The sequence below is a fragment of the Cyprinodon variegatus genome, unplaced genomic scaffold, assembly GCF_000732505.1.
Source record: "Cyprinodon variegatus isolate N-32 unplaced genomic scaffold, C_variegatus-1.0 Scaffold1208, whole genome shotgun sequence".
Lineage (NCBI taxonomy): Eukaryota > Metazoa > Chordata > Actinopteri > Cyprinodontiformes > Cyprinodontidae > Cyprinodon > Cyprinodon variegatus.
The window spans coordinates 94,095-110,412 of NW_015151661.1; positions in this window are offsets into that span (position 1 = coordinate 94,095).

Consider the following 16,318-nt stretch of genomic DNA (forward strand, 5'->3'; position numbering starts at 1 on the left):
TATTTTGTCATGAGTGCCTTGGTCTGAAGTGTGAAATAGCACTGCTGTTTGTCCTCTGCTTGTATTGTTTTGCACTTATGTGGAAATCAGGAGGCGTGTCTGTGTGGCTCTTGCAGCTGAGACTGCATGTCGTCGCTTTATTATGAGAGCCCAGTCTGTCATTTACATTTAGATGGCTGTTGTTGCTGCTTGGCGTGACTTCATTGATGGTAAAAATCTCCCCCGCTACTGTCCCATTCAAGGGTAATAGTTTATAGCTTTACCAAACTTTTTTTTTTTTTTGTTACTTTTCTCAGGATATTAAACTGTCATCTGTCATTATTTTGGTTCTGTTTCCATTTTCTTTTTGAGTTTTGATTACTTTTTTCCCCATTTTGTGTTATTCTTGTTGTTTTTGAGCTCTTATGTATTTCCTGTGTACCCTCTGTTGCCTGCTTGTGTCTATCTCCTTCTAGCTCCCTTCTAGAATATTCTGTCCATTAGAGGTGGATAAAAGAATCTGCTCCCAATCTGCTGATTAGCTTAGTCTTTGTTCAGTCTCCCATTTATACTCCTCCTCTTCAGTTACTCTTTACCTCTCATGTTTGACTTCTAGATTTTAGTTTTCTGTATTTTGTTTGTGGACTTTTGCTTCTGTTGCCCTTTGAAACTGTATTAAATCTTCTTGAATCCACCTCAGCTCCCATCACTGCATTTGGGTTCTCTTAAAAACCTCCAAACAAAATATGACCATTTTTAGGAAGCTGTAAATATTTATGTTGGAAATAATAAACTTTTGATCTTGCATGGCCTGATCTGACTTAAAGTATCTTTTTTAAAGTACCTACAATTATTTATTTCCAAAATAGATTTGAGTTTGAAATAATAATTTAATGTAATGTATACTGCTGTAGCACCTATATAGAGAAAAAAATGTCTGCTGCTGTGACTTCACGTGTTGTTTAGAGCAGGCATCCCCAACCTTGGTCCTCAATGCCCGCTGTCCTGCAGATTTTAGAGGTTTCCTTGCTCCAGCACAGCTGATTTTAATTTATAGTTGATTAACAGGCTTTTGCTCTACTGCAATCATTATAATCAGCTGTGCTAAAGCAGGGAAACCTCTAAAACCTGCAGGACAGCGGCCCTCGAGGACCGAGGTTGGGGATGCCTGGTTTAGAGGACTAATGTGGTCTGAGGTAAATAAGGTTAGAACACCCAGAGATCAAGACTGGAATGACACGAGCTGAGTAATGGAGACTATAGGTAGATAGAGGAAGACTCGTTTTACCGTATGGAAAAGAAAATGATATTTAACATTTAAACTTATGTGATCCTTTTAGATTTGTTTTTATATTTTCAATATTGTTTATTCAGTTAAGCTTTGCTAAGTTATTCTGTATTGCAGTAGTTAGTCTGGGTTTAACTTTGGAACATGGGTTCCATGGAGCATCAGTCGTAAAATCAGTTCTGAAAGCAAGTTTTAATGTCTTGCTGTAGTGATTCTTGAATGAGTAAATAGCTGACTAGATAAGTTTGTTAGTTAACATAACTAGAATTACCAGGATTGTCATTTTCTCCCTCCTTCTGCCATTATTAATTGTTCTCTCACACCCTGCTGCATTCTGCTGCCTCCTTCTGATTGTAGATGTGGCTTCTAATGGTTGCTGCCACTCCCCCATTTCACCCTCACCGCTGCTACTCCCACAGCCAGACTCCAACATTTCCACAACACAACCACCTTTTCTCATGTAAATGCATCTTTAGCACTTTCCCTTCAGAAGTACTTCGTCGACATTGGCTGGAGGCTGCTTAGCATCCTGTACTGGTTTGGACAGATCACAAAAACCTCTCCCACATTCAACCTGCTAAACAACTCAACCTCCGTCAGTCCTGCTGGTTGCTTTTTTTCTCCCGCTTTAATTTGTCTATCTCTACCAGCCAGGCTCCAGAAACATCAAACCTGATGCTTTTTTCCCGCATCCACTCCCCAGTAGACTCCCAAGATGAACCTGCCACTATCCTGCCTCCCTGTTGTGTGGTTGCTTCAGTCACCTGGGGATTGAGGACCTCATTCATCAAGCTCAGTTAACAGACCTGCCCACCAATTTTGTCTCCAGGAATAAGCTCTAAGTTCCCACGTCTGTCCGGGCCCATCTTATTCATTAGATTCATTCAGCCAAGTTCTCTGCCCATCCTGGAGTCAGTCGCACTTTTGCTCTGGTAAACTGTAGATTCTGGTGACCATCCCTACATAAAGACATTAAAGAATACGTTCTTGCCTTCCCCGCATGTGCCAGAAATAAATCATCTCACCGACCCCCTTCCGGCCTTCTTCTCTCTCCATCCCGGAACATTCCTGGTCCTGACTATCCATTGTTTATTTCACCGGTCTCTGCGTATCCAAAGGTATTACCACCAGCTTCATTATTGTGGACCGATTCTCTAAAGTTTGTCATCTCATCTCACTTAGGAAACATCCCACTGCCTTCCAGACTGCCCAATTTCTGGTCAAACATGTTTTTCTTTTATTTTCTTTTTTTTTTCTTTTCTTTTATTTACAGTGTCCTGTCTGGCAATGTGGCAATAAGAATAATTGTCTAGATGCCAAAAATGCCCAACAGATTTTACTTTCACAAGTGTAGCAGTATGGCAATTGCAATATTGCTCCACTTGTTTCATGCATACAAATTGCTTTATTATATTTATGCAGGGAGTTTTACAGTTTATATGGACACTGCAATGTAAATAGAACAGAACAGGAAAAACAGAACAAGAAAAAGAATAAAAAGAGAAATGATGAAAGGAAGAGGAGATAGAAAGGAGACAATGAAAACATTTTTAGTCTGCTTCATCACCTGCAACAAGATGCACGACACATACAATAAGGTAACACCTAGATACTATCGCTGAAGTAGTATTATTTAGTCTGACATGTACTCTATGTTACCTGAAGATATGAGTGTGGGCTTTCTGTATGGAACTGAATCTCTGAGTACCTGGAGCCAAGCACCTGTAATTGTTTGTGAGGGTGAACTTGTGCATGTAAAGTTTATCCATAGAGAAAATGCTCAATAGTGGTTGTGGAGAGCCGAAGAGGCGCCCCCCCAGAGTACTGAGTCCAGCGCCGGGAGACCAAAAGCCCCAGATGCCCAAAGGGACCCCAAGAGCGAAGGCACCAAGGAGGGGGCAGCCCAGGAAATCAGACCCCCACCAAGGGAGGAGGAGAGACAGCCCAGAGGAAGTCCCTCAGCCACCTCAATGTCGGCGTTCCGGGGAGCCGCGGGAATGAGTACACAGGTCCAGCCACCCTGAAGTGAATCCGGCCCTGAGCCCCAGGGATCCAAGGCCCAGGAGCCCCAACCAGGCCCCGGCCGGCCAGGCCCTGCGGAGAGGCCGCCAGGAATGAGCCAGCAGCCACCCGGGCATCCACCCCCAAACCCCGAGCTCCACCAGTGCGCCAGCGAGCCCCGCAACCGTCCCCCGTCAAGACCACGGATCAGGCGGCTCACTCTTCCTCCAGGCCCCAGACTCCGGGTGGCAGCTGGGGAACAGGGGTGTGAGAAGACCCGATCCTCCCTTCGCCTGCTCAAATGTGGTGATGTTTCGTGTTGCTCTCAGATGTAATTAAAACTGCGAGTACCAAAAAGGGGCGTCCAACACAGTCCATCCCTCCTCCGGTAGATAGGCGGTGCCAGCGCACCCCCCATTCGACAACCCAGAACCCTTAATGTCTAAATGTGAGAGGGGATGGGGGAGCCGACAGTGGTGAGGCCCATAAAATAAGCCCCCCCCCGGGTGCCCTTGACCCCCACCCCCCAGAGAGTGCCCTACATAGATGTGTGTTGTGGAAATGTTGTATTTGGAAGTGTCTAAGATGCAAAATAAAATTGGGGTGGGGGACGTCATCAGAAGATGGGGCCCTCCAGTAACGACCCCCTCCCCAAAAACCCACATTTGTGGCAGTGTGATGGAGCAGGCAGAGGGAGGATTACAGGGATGGGGAGCAAAGGACTGGGGTGCTTACTGCACTCCCAGGGAGCCAGCTCCCCCGCTGACTCCAATAGGCACACCCGTTGCATCTCGTTTGGCAGGCCATCGGCTAGATCCTGCCTCACGCTTAGGCTGGACTGAACTGTTAAACCAGGTAAGTGACTCGCATGTTTCATCTTCTGTTAGATTATCATGGTCACTTACTTTTGTTTCTCCCTAAACCAGACTACTTGATTCGCCTTGAATTCGTCCTACATTCTGAGATTAAGACACTGTCCAAGTGATTTTATTTCACATTTTAGGCGATTTTTACCATAACCTAGTATACCCCCACCTCTCCCTGTCTCTCTACATATTCTAAATGCATTGTAGTCTGGCATAGCTGCAGATGGTGATTTTCCATTCAACCAACTTTCTGATATGCTATTTATATCAATATTTGAGTCACCTAAAATATTTTCTATTTATTCTCTTTTGTTAACAATGCTGTGAATATTAATATGTCCAATCAAAATCCCTTTTGGTTTCTATCATGGATTCCTTTAGTGTAAATTAAAGTTTAGTAGGGAACTGCCTTTTTTGCCATATATCCTGATCTCACAATAAAAAAATAGCCTGGATCCAGATTATGATCTGGATCCTCACCAAAAACTAATGGATTGTTTATTTGCCTGAGGGTGACCTTTGATAAAAAAGGGTAAAAGTAATACAAAACATTGAATTAGCGTTTTTGACCTGGAAACCAGAAGACCCTTCAGAAGGAAAGAGAGAGGGCACCCATAAAGGACCCAGAAAGTATTAGCAGAGGATTAGGAAAGGAGGCTGTAGGTGTCATCAGAGGGCATCTGACTTTATTTAGACTTAAATGATTTCATAGAGAGAAGTCGCTCCGTTATTCAAAGTTGGCATCAGTCAGGTGAAAGGGTCTGGCTAAATGTGCATATTGGTTATGGGTTAATTACTCATGGATAATGCGATAGAAATAAAGCTGCAGTGAAAAAGGGACAGAATCAGTTCCAGGAAGATGGAGCTGCTTCCACGTGACTAAATATGGGGCCTACAGCACTAATAACTTCATCTGTAATGAACCCCTCACCCAAGTTTCTCATCATGTGAGACATAAGCATTAAAGTCCTGCTCCCTGATGTGGCTAAAGTGTTCCACTATCTTAGGTGGTGGATTTTACAAAGGACAAGGGGGCCCGTCCCAGGGACTTAGATGACAGAAGAGGACCCTACCAAGGAGGAGGCTTTATTTAGGACCATTTTTTTTCCCTTTGGTGAAGAAGTTATACCATATATGATTGTTGCTAAGGGAAATCTAAAGGTCCAGTTTAGGATTGAGGCGGTGGAGTCTGGAGCCGAGTTAGATCGATCAATGAGGTTGATGAGGTTAATGTAAATTGCCTTTTCTTTCACAAATTAGTTTGGCACTGAAAATAAAATCTTTTGTAAGATGTTCTACATAATAACTAGATGTTCTACATCTTACAATGAAGAAAATTATTTCTGACAAAGACTGTAAATACAGGACATACAGGACAATTATTGTCAAAATGGAACCACAGCCTTCTGGAAAAGCACAACATAAACCAAAAGTTTCACAAATGTAGTGTCCAGATTTAGCTTTCCATTAGAAAACCCAAAACTTATGAAGCTGTAAAGATTATCATGTGTCACATAGACAACAGAAGATATAAATGATTTTGTGTTAACCCCTTTTAGGTGGGCTTTCCCTATACATCCCGTCCCAAGCATTGTGGCCAAGAGATGGCTAGGAATGTCAGGAGGTCCATATGCTAAATGAAGCCTAGGAGGAAGTTCAACAGAATAAACTGATTACTCGCCTTTATCCGTTGTGACGCCAGCTAATTATCTTTGAACCACACCTCCACGAAAGCCCAATCAGCATCCAGAGTTCATCTTAAAAGGTCTCCAATCCCACTCTGTCTGCTATCCAAGCTCAGGCAATGGTTGCTCTATGTCCGATTGATGCTACATCCGATACTTCAATTCAGATGACCCTCCCCCACCATCTTACCTAAGGTTCATCAGAGTGTCATTCCTCCCAGACTCTTACTGCGTTCCCCATCTCATCTCAGCCGGTCCGGCAGACGACCACCATGTTGAACCTGGTTCTGATCTATCTCCACTCCACCAGTTTCAGGCCTGGTGGGAAACATCCCTGTTCTTTACTCCTGTTCATGCATATCAAACAAAATTCAGCGCTATGTTTCCTGCCGAGGTCTGAGCGCCAAAGACTAAAGTAATTGTATCAGTAAAAAGCCAGCACTATTAAGACAACACTTACTATGGTTACCGCACTTCTGTCATGGTTTAGTGTTGTTATTGGTTTGAGGTATTCGGACTGAGCTTAAATTAAAACTTTGCTCTTTGTTTAATTTAGCAACAGCAAACTGAAAGCCATAGAAACAATATTAATGCCATCATTCTGCCCAGATGCATGATGGCTTCAAAAATGGAAACAAGTTAGATGCTAAATACTCCGAAATGTATTTGATGCAATAACATTTCTAGATTTGAAGCCAACTATAAACTTTTGGTCACTTCTCAAACACAAAGTGGAGAAACAGAGGCCACTAAATTATGATGAAGGCAAACACCAAGATGACGACATGGGTGAGAATCAGTTAAAGACATTTAGGTCTTTATGGCTGCAGAGAATCTCTCCACTTAGGAAGAAAGATTGATACTAAATTAAAACTTTTTAAATTAGATGTTTATTTTCACAAGCAAAAATGAGCTAACGAAGTATCTGATATGTTGACTTAAAAGGCAGATTAGTGTCCTTTCTAAAGCTTTTTTTTTGCTGATGACTGGGGTAGTTCCTTAAAGTAGTTTGACATTATAAACATTAAAGGGTTTGCTATTGTCTAGTTGCTGGGTTTGGTTTATTGTACTTTAATTAAACAACTGTTCTGAAAATGCCAAAACATGTAGGTTAATTGGGTTTCTGAATAAGACGGAAACATCTTACTTAGGTGTCGCTTTCAGAGTAAAGCATCACTCTGACATTTCACGTGGTGCATGTTGTCTCCAGTGGGACTAATGATGCTAAACAGTTTAAACTTGAGAGTCAAACAGGCAGAAGCCTCAATTAGAAAAGGTAGAAATGAGTAGAATCAGAAAAGGTCTTAAAGCCGTTTTTGTGGTGCAACTGTTTGGCTGAATCCGAGGTGGTAAACAAAGAGGCAGTGGAAGGCACAGAAGTTATTATCTTAGGTAATTATTCTCAGCCTGCAGAGAAGAGAATGCACAATAATCAGCGGTCAGGAAAAGATGTGAATATAAGGCCTGTTACAGTGAGCCTTCACACACTGAAGCTGGGACAGCAATGGCTTCCAAAAGAGAGCCTTAGAGAAAGGAGCCATATAGGTGAAGGAAGAACATTTTATTTTGAGATAAGTGTTTTAATAGGTATTATGGGAATTTGAGACACACACAGAGACTCTGCGAGTGACTAAATACAAACAGAGGAGAAACTGTGAGGCTGGGAATCCTCTCCACCTGACAGCATTGTCTTTTCTTTCTAATGCCTTCTACTTCCAAACTATTCCATGTCCTGTTGATGTTTCCTGACCTCCATGGGATCCAGTGTTGCACAATGAAAACATTTGATCACCTCCATCCTAGCTTAGAGCTTTTTGATCATACAGCAGCAGAACTCCTTCAACAAAGCCCATCTCTAATCCCCATAAATACGCAATAAAACACTGCAGTTAAGGCATGTTCAATGCCACGCTGTTGTTTGGATCATCGCCATGGATTATGCTTGCATCAGATCCTTGCTGTTTGAAAATGTGAACAAAGCCAACTCTGCTAAGCCTTATTTAAACCAACAGCACTTACTGGGTCTGAGAAGAAACACAAATGCAAATGTATCTGGATACACTTCACAACGTGGACATCTTTTAAGTGGGAGACTCCAGAAGCATGTCTTATGTTATTATTAATCATAAGCCTCCTTTCATCAGTAAGAACAAAGAAAGGCTAGTTAATATGCTAGTGAAGATTCTCAGTCATCCAGGTCATACTCATTCCAAAAAATAGCTTTCGCTTCCCATCCAGGAAGCTTTCTCAATTCAAAATGTCTGAATTAGTGTTGAACTCCAGGGTTTATAGAATGGCCTGAACAAAAGCCTTGTTATGGCTTGGAAAACATGCAAAAACAGGTCAACCCCTTTGTAATGGGGAGTCATTTAGGTCGTTATTGGCCTGCAAACCTGATACTGGCCCATGCCTCTGAAAAGGGTTGTTTTAACAGGCGAGATGTTTTGGTCCCCTGCATGGCGATGAGGGTTAAGATGATAGTGGGAAAGAATGAACTCTATCGCTGCATTGTAGGTTTTCGAGAGCTGAATCTTGAGTCGTCGTCCCCCCCCTCTGTTAAAGGTTGTTTTTTCTGTCTTGACATAAATGGCTTCCTTCACACCCCTTTAAAACCACCTGTCTTCTTTATCCAAAATGTGAACATTCCCTTCCTCAAAGAGTGTCCTTTCTCCTTAAGGATAGTTAACTAACTAAAGTCAAGAGCCAAGGCATGGTTCTTAAGACCCTATGAAATGATTGTAGAGGGGAATTAAAAAGTCAACAACAAAACAGCTTTAACAATTTTCTTTTATTTTTCTGCTTTGGTTGACCCCACTGAGCCCGTCACAGCTTGCAAATATAATTGTACAGTTGGAATGTCTTTAAAATCACAGTTTCAACCATCTAGCTATTGATATGAGGCAAAGAAACATTAATTCAATGAAACACTGCAGGCACTGGCCACTTACTTTGGCCTCAGTAAAAGCAGTATGATTGTATATTTAATTTTTAGGTAGGGGATTATAATTATGTTATGAAGCACATCAGTATGGCTGACAGTTTAACACTCCAACAGTAAAATGCTTTTATGCTTGATAGTAGATCATAGCTTCATTGCAGTGAACTTGATTCCTCTAAACATGATACATACTGCTTATTGATGCGCCTTTGTTGAATGCAACCATCAACTCTTTCTGCAGAAGGTCCTAGGTTTGTCCATATGTGCAGCTGTAGATCCCATTCCACACTGAAATGTTCTAATGTTTGAAATAGCGGCTTCTGTCATTCTTAGCTATGGAATCATAAAGTGTGACACTGGTGTTCCAGAACCACAAACAGGATTAAATCAGAGAGAATCAGACATTTGTTAATTTAAAAAAAAAAAAAACGTTTCCACACCTATCTAGTAGTCTTTGTTATTCGCACTCTGGTGCAGCCATAGCCTGGTTGTTTTTTTGTTCCGTGAATAAACAGAGAAAACATCCATTTTCTAAAGTCAAACTGTGTATCAAGCACAAATGATTCTCCACTAACCAGCACAAAGTGGAAAAAAACTGCTTACTGATAGAATTGTCTTCTATAATAATACATTTATGGTTCTAATTTTAAACATCTTTTTATTTTTGGAGATAGCCACTTATTAAGCCCCATTAAGGTTATTTGGCAATTATCCATCACATTAATCTGTAAAAACAACACTTTTTTTTTAAATCTTACTAACTGCTGTCCCTCCCTGCTGGTTCAAAGCCACGTTGGTCATTCCCCTGGAATCACATCCCAAAAGGTCAGATCTGAGTCAGATACAAGATGATGTATGGCGATAAAAAACAAAACATCATTTAACAGAGGAGGTGGTCTTAGTCATAACCTTTAATATTTGGGGGGAGTGGCAGCCTAGTGGATAGGGCATGGAGCTTGGAAACCTGAGGTTCTGAGTTTGAGTCCCACTCCCACAGACTGACACTCTTGGTCCCTGAGCAAGACCCTTAATCACACACTGCTCTCTGGGCGCCACACAATGGCAGCCCTCTGCTCCCCAAGGGGAGGGGTTCAATTCAATTCAGTTTATTTCTATAGCTCCAATTCACATCATGTCATCTCAAGGCACTTTACAGTTCAACCAGATCATCCAGTCAAATTGATACAAAGTTTTCTATCTAAGGAAAACCAGTTGATTGCATTGACTCATTGACTCTTCAGCAATCCCTCACACTAAGCATGCTTGTAGCGACAGTGGAGAGGAAAAACTCCCTTTGAACAGGAAGAAACCTCCAGCAGAACCAGGCTCAGTGTGAGCGGCCATCTGCTGAGGCCCACTGGGGTTCAAGGAGACAGAAGCAATGCAGATAATTAATTTTGTTGCTCTGTACTTGTGAAAGTGGAATGACAATAAAGAATTCTTTTCTATCTGAGTGTCTGTTTGTGTTGCTATAGTTACCTTGTGGGGATGGTTTTCCAAGAATGTGCTATTTAGTAAATCTCTCCACTGTGAGATCAATGAAGTCAATCAATCAATAATGCTATATTTAAATGGCTTAAATGTGACCTAAGAAGATCCAGTTATGCCCACAAAGAGAATGGGTCTAAGAGTACCACTCAGATATGCTCCAGATGTTAAGTTAAACAATCTAGAAGCCTCAGCAGCAAGTCATGGATTAAGGACATTTTTTTTTCCCATTTAACAAAACGTTCATAAGAAAAAAAATCCATTCTTAAGAGAAAATGTCTCATTCTCCATTTTTTTCTGGTCTCTAATGTTCTCTCAGGTAGGAACTAATTCTCATCGAGACGGACGTAGGAGTGTAGTTCCATCAGTCAGCTTTTCTCCAAACACAGTTTCTGCCTAAATGACCTCATCTGTTGTTCCTTAGAAGCAATCATCCATCTTATCAGGCTGCATCATTCTATATTCTGCAGCTCTACAATTCTAGATGCCATTTTATTGGCTGATGATAGAACTCTGGGTCCCTCCCCCTGCAGCTGGGGGTGGGGGGATCCAGGGGCCTCTGGTTTCATTGGTTGGTCCAAAGAAAGAACAGTCAGTGACTCTATGTGAGATCAATCTACTATAGAAATTGGATGTAGAACAGAAAATGGATGGTTGCCACTGTCGCCACTGTAAGGAGTGGATGTAGGAGTTTGCCCTGAAATCGAAGGGTTGACGATTCAAGCCCCGACTCCGACTTTCAGTGTCGTTGGGCAAGACACTTCACCTGCATTGTCTACTGATGGTGGTCAGAGGGCCCGGTGGCGCCAGCGTACGGCAGCCCCGCTTCTGTCAGTGAGCCCTGGGCAGCTGTGGCTACAATGTAGCTTGCCACCGTCAGTGTGTGTGTGAATGGGTGAATGAATGTAGTGTAAAGCGCTTTGGTCAAGTCTCCTGACTTAAATAAAGGCGCTATAAGTACAGGACATTTACCATGGTTGTTCAGTAAAGCTTTCCCTCCATTCCAGCTCCATTAACATCTGGATATTTGTGTCTGAGAGAGATGGAGAGTGGATGAAGGGATGACAGACGTGCTCTGGAGATGGACAGTAGAGACAGTAGAGCAGAATGCTGTCCTGTTTTCAGATCACATCCCATCAGATGTTGCTCCTCTTTCCTCCATCAAGACTTTTCATCATGTTTTTTGAATCAAAGGATTTTTTTTCTTATTTTACCATTATTTCTGTAACAGTCCGACAAAATAATTTCCAGCTCTTGTTCTTTATTTCCCTGCTTTATTTTCCTGTTTTTCTGCCCAAATATAAAAAAACACACACAAAAAAATGTAAACCACTCCGATGTTGTAGTAAGTTTTTACAGAAATGTTGTAATATTGCAACATTGGGCCAAATGGGGAGCAGCATTTCCTGTATTTTTACTCATTGTCTGACAACAATACAAAACTATGGATTCATTTGAAGGGTTTTGCTTTTATCCCATAACAGTACAGCATGAAAAATAATCTTAGTCATGTTGTCATGAATAGTTTTTAAAAATTTATTCCAGCAAAGAGAACTTTTTATTTACAATGATAGTCCAATAAACAGTTCCTGTCCTCTGAAAAACAGAGGCGAACATCGCACTTGCTACACTGGGTATTCATATACGCTTTACTGCAATGTCTGCAGCGCCCTCTCTTGACCTTCTGGGGGAAATGTCCAGTGAGGTCCTTGCACGCATCGAGTGGGGGGGGGGCACATGATTTCTTGGAGGGACCATTTGGACTCCCATCATCTGAGTATGGTCTCTTCATAGCAGTCAAAGGACTCACTGCTGCATCGGGGTTCCCATCGGATGTCCTCTTTTTGGAGTTGTGAGTGTTGTGTCCATCTGATTTGAAAAGAGAAGAATCAATATTAATATTAATAATCAATTCATGCACATGTCAAAAATGCATGCAGATATCGCAAAACATGACAAATAGCAGAAATAGATTCTTACCAGGATGAGAAAGGACACTAGCTGTTCCTGGAACTTTCTCATGTTTAGCATCTCCTTCTTTGGCATCATGAGAGCCTGACAGTGCCGTTTGTAGAGGTGCCAGGCGTTGACCACGGCGAGGGTGATGGTGTGCCAGAAGATGTACATGTACCAATGCCAAGATTTCAGGGTGAACTTAAATTTTGCTGTAAATTACACCTCCCATGTATGTGTTGTAGGTAGCCACAATATAAGTTCTTTCAGTGTAAATGTAGGTTTTGTGGCTTTGTCCCAGCGCTGAATCTCCTGCACAGGTTCTGGTCCAGTGAAGGATGAAACAAGTGTGACTGCCCTGTCGTCATACCATTTCACAGCGCAGATGTTGTGTGTCCCCTCCACTCTGTGGTCAAAGCTTCCTCTACCCTTCTTCTTCAAGCTCTTCTCATCTTCAAGGTTGCAGTTAGGGAGCCGCACCTGCCTGGCTGTACCCACATAATGGATTCCATGCTCAAGGAGCTTCACTACCAGTGGAACAGAGGTGAAGTAGTTGTCTGCGTAGATCTTGTAGTTCTCACCCTTTGGGAGTGTGGAGGCAAGCTTCAATACAACATCACCTGACAATCCAAGTTCAGATTTGACGCGTATTCCATTCTTGCTGCCCTGGTAAACATCAAAATCAAGCATCATGCCAGAGAGTCCAACTTTCATCCATACTTTGAACCCCCATGGGTGTGGCTTGCCTCGCATATACAGCTTGATGCTGCTGAACTTCCCTTGAAAGCTGTGGTAACTTCTTATAAATTAACCACACTAATACTGATGCCGAGCTTGTATTTTATGTAAGACAAAACACCCAAAACATGCAGGTAACAAACTCTGAGGGAAAACTACTAATACAACTTGCCAACAGAACATCTGGGCTTCTCATAAAGTTGTGAGATCTACACTGTTCAGGATAATACACATTCCTACATTCTATAGTCCTCAGGCGCCACCTATTGGTAACCATTACAATTGCCCATATTAACATCATTACAACCAAAGGAATCATAATTTAGTCCACAGAATTGTGCTCTGCTGGTACCACCTGCAGGCATTTATCCCTGAATGATTCAAGCCATGGTCTGAGTTTCCAGAGTTTGTCCCTCTTTCCAATGTCTGACACTGTCAAATTGTTCACAAAATAAAATTTTGTCAACAGAGATTGGAATCTGTTGCGTGGCATCACATCAGCAATAAGGGAATGCCATGTTTCTGTATCCCAGTACATACGGCTTCCAGACATTTGTACAAAGCCCATCCTTAGGTACATGCCCAACATTTTCTGTATTTCCTTTGTATTAGTGTTAACAGATCTTACATCATTTTGAATACTGTACTCATTTTTACTTGTAGCCACAGCTTGAATTATGTCCTCTGACACAAACTTTTGGAAGTATTTTAGTGGTGTGTGGAGGAAAGTTAGATCGCCTGTGACAGGTGGACCAGAAAAATCGGAATTGAGACTGATAAAATCCTTTTTGTTGCGACCGATATCTGTCATGGGGAATGATGCGTTAATTTTCTTGGGGCTCAATGTCCCCATTGGCTGGGCAGTCAGAGGGCTGTTGCTTTGTCCACACAGGGATCATTGTCTGACTCCTTGTCACTCGCATCAGTGTCATGAAAGGGTCCGTCCACATCACTCTCTCCATCTTGGATGATTGCAATGACATCCTGCACACTGTACCGAGGATGGTAAATGGTAAATGGCATGTACTTATATAGCGCCTTCATTCAAGTTAGGAGACTTGACCAAAGCGCTTTACACTACATTCATTCACCCGTTCACGCACACACTCACACACTGAGTGTGGACCTTTCCTTGCTGCTGGCATTCTGAAATAGAAAATATAAAATTGAAGCAAATGTAAATAAAAATAGTACACATACTTAGATTCTAGATAGCCTGCAGGAAAAGTGGAGATATTGATTTTAATTTGAAGTTTTTACACATTGCACTGAAGTAACCTATTTACACATTTCATTGGTCACACAATACTGTGTGGCCGAACAATTCTAAACTCTGATTATCAAAATAGGAATGCAAGTAGCCTCCAACTTACAGCCACACCTCATAATCCTGAACCTTAACACCTGTTCCAGAGCAATAACCCTAATCCTGCATCTAACCACCTGCTTTGACTATGAATTGATTGGAACATTTTCTTATCAACAGCCAAGACAAAGGGCAGACATGCACAACATGTCTTGTGCTGATGACTCATGTGTGGTTCAGGGTTGGTTTGACTACCACGTTCACCCAATGTTGTAATATTGCAACAATTACAAAACAAGCTCTAGATAAAATGTAGGGCACATTTTCCACAATAACTACATATTTACATGTTGTAGACACTGTGATAAACACAGAAAAAATATGCAAAGTCTTCAATTAGATAAATACAGTCCAGTAAATCGAGGATGATCTGGAGGTTGTGTGACTTCTCTACCTGAGAGCAGGCCTTGTATACAAATGTAGGATGCAATAGCTTTGTGAGACCAAACAACAGGGCCCAATGAGGATGTTAATACAGTTGAACAAAAAAAAAAAAGTTTTTTTTGGGATGACAGAAAAGTGTTGTAATTCTTCAACAGTCTTTCTGCTGAGTAACTCTCAATTAGCAGATTTTCCATCTCTGAACCTTTAAAATTTCCCTTCATCATCTTCAAATCTGTTTTCATGAATGAAAACATGTTCTGACAACGTGGGAAATAAATCGGCGCCTTATATGGCATTAATGTGGTTGTAATTATGCAGATTTTTAAGTATCAGAACAACCTTCACTGACACTCAGGTGGACTGCAGAAGGTTTGCATTTAGTATAATTACTGACCCTACTGACCCTAATCTGATGTGTGGTGTTTCTAACAGCCCCACAGTAGGAGTCATAGGAAAATAAATTTATAAAAAATATGAAAATGTTGCAGGATGCCCAATGGTGAAAAAATAAGCTTGTACATCCGTAAACACTAAGTGATTTTGATAAAGCTGTGCATGTCGTTCAGGTTTTATGACTCTGGCAAACTTACAGTTGCCTCTTTGCATTGGACAGCTCAGGCTTTTATCAGCTTTTGTTTACTGCAGCTTAATGTTCAGAGCAAACAAAGCTGCCGTTTAACTTGATGTATTTCCTTTGCTTTGGTTTTGTTTATTGCAGCTTCCGAGGTGGAACCCTTCAGAGGGTCCCTTCCATCAGCATCCCAGATTTAGATCAGCCATAAACAATGCATTATGATACACAGTTTGTTAATGTTCTCATCCAAATTGCAGGAAAAACAAACCCCAGGTGATGGAATAATCAGTATTTCAGCAGGATCAAAATTTGCAGAGATGGGGAGAAAAAAAAAGTACAAAAAACACAATTGGATTTCTTTTTTTTGCAGTTCTTGTGGGAGCAGCTTGTTTCTGCAGGGCAGACAAGCTCCTCGTAGTAACACGGTGTGTTAAAAGTCTGAAACCATGGCAACATCAAACCTCAGACTGCAGCAAAACATTCTGTTTCAAAATGAAGTCTGTGTTTTCATGTAACAGAAAAGATGTGGCTGTTTCTGTTACATGAAGAAGCTGAACATTCAACTGAGTTTTTGGAAACCAAAATAGTTTTAATAAAAAGAATCACTTTATTTTTACTCATTAGGAAGTATGCTCAGTTTTGTAAAAGCAAAGCTGAGTAGCAGTAACACAGTTGACATTAGCTGCAGTATTTTATTGTTTGCTTTGCTTTCCAACTTGAAAGGGTTCAGTTTTAGCCTCAGGAAGGGCAGCATCCTCATAAGACAAAGTTATGTTCACTCTGAACATCATTGTTGGTGATAATAATTCATAACCCTAAACGTGACAATTAAAGAAGCTGGAAAGTCAGAACAAAAAAAAGACTTGCTGGGAATCTGAGGGTTCCTCTTAGTATCTCAGGTGTCTGTAGAACTGCGCATTTCTGGACTGAGATCTCTGATGTTTCTCCGGGTCTCTATTGGAGCCTCTATTTTTTTTTTTTAACAGTGTCCTGTCTGGCGATGTGGCAATAAGAATAATTGTCTTGATGCCAAAAAGAGCCCAACAGATTTTACTTTC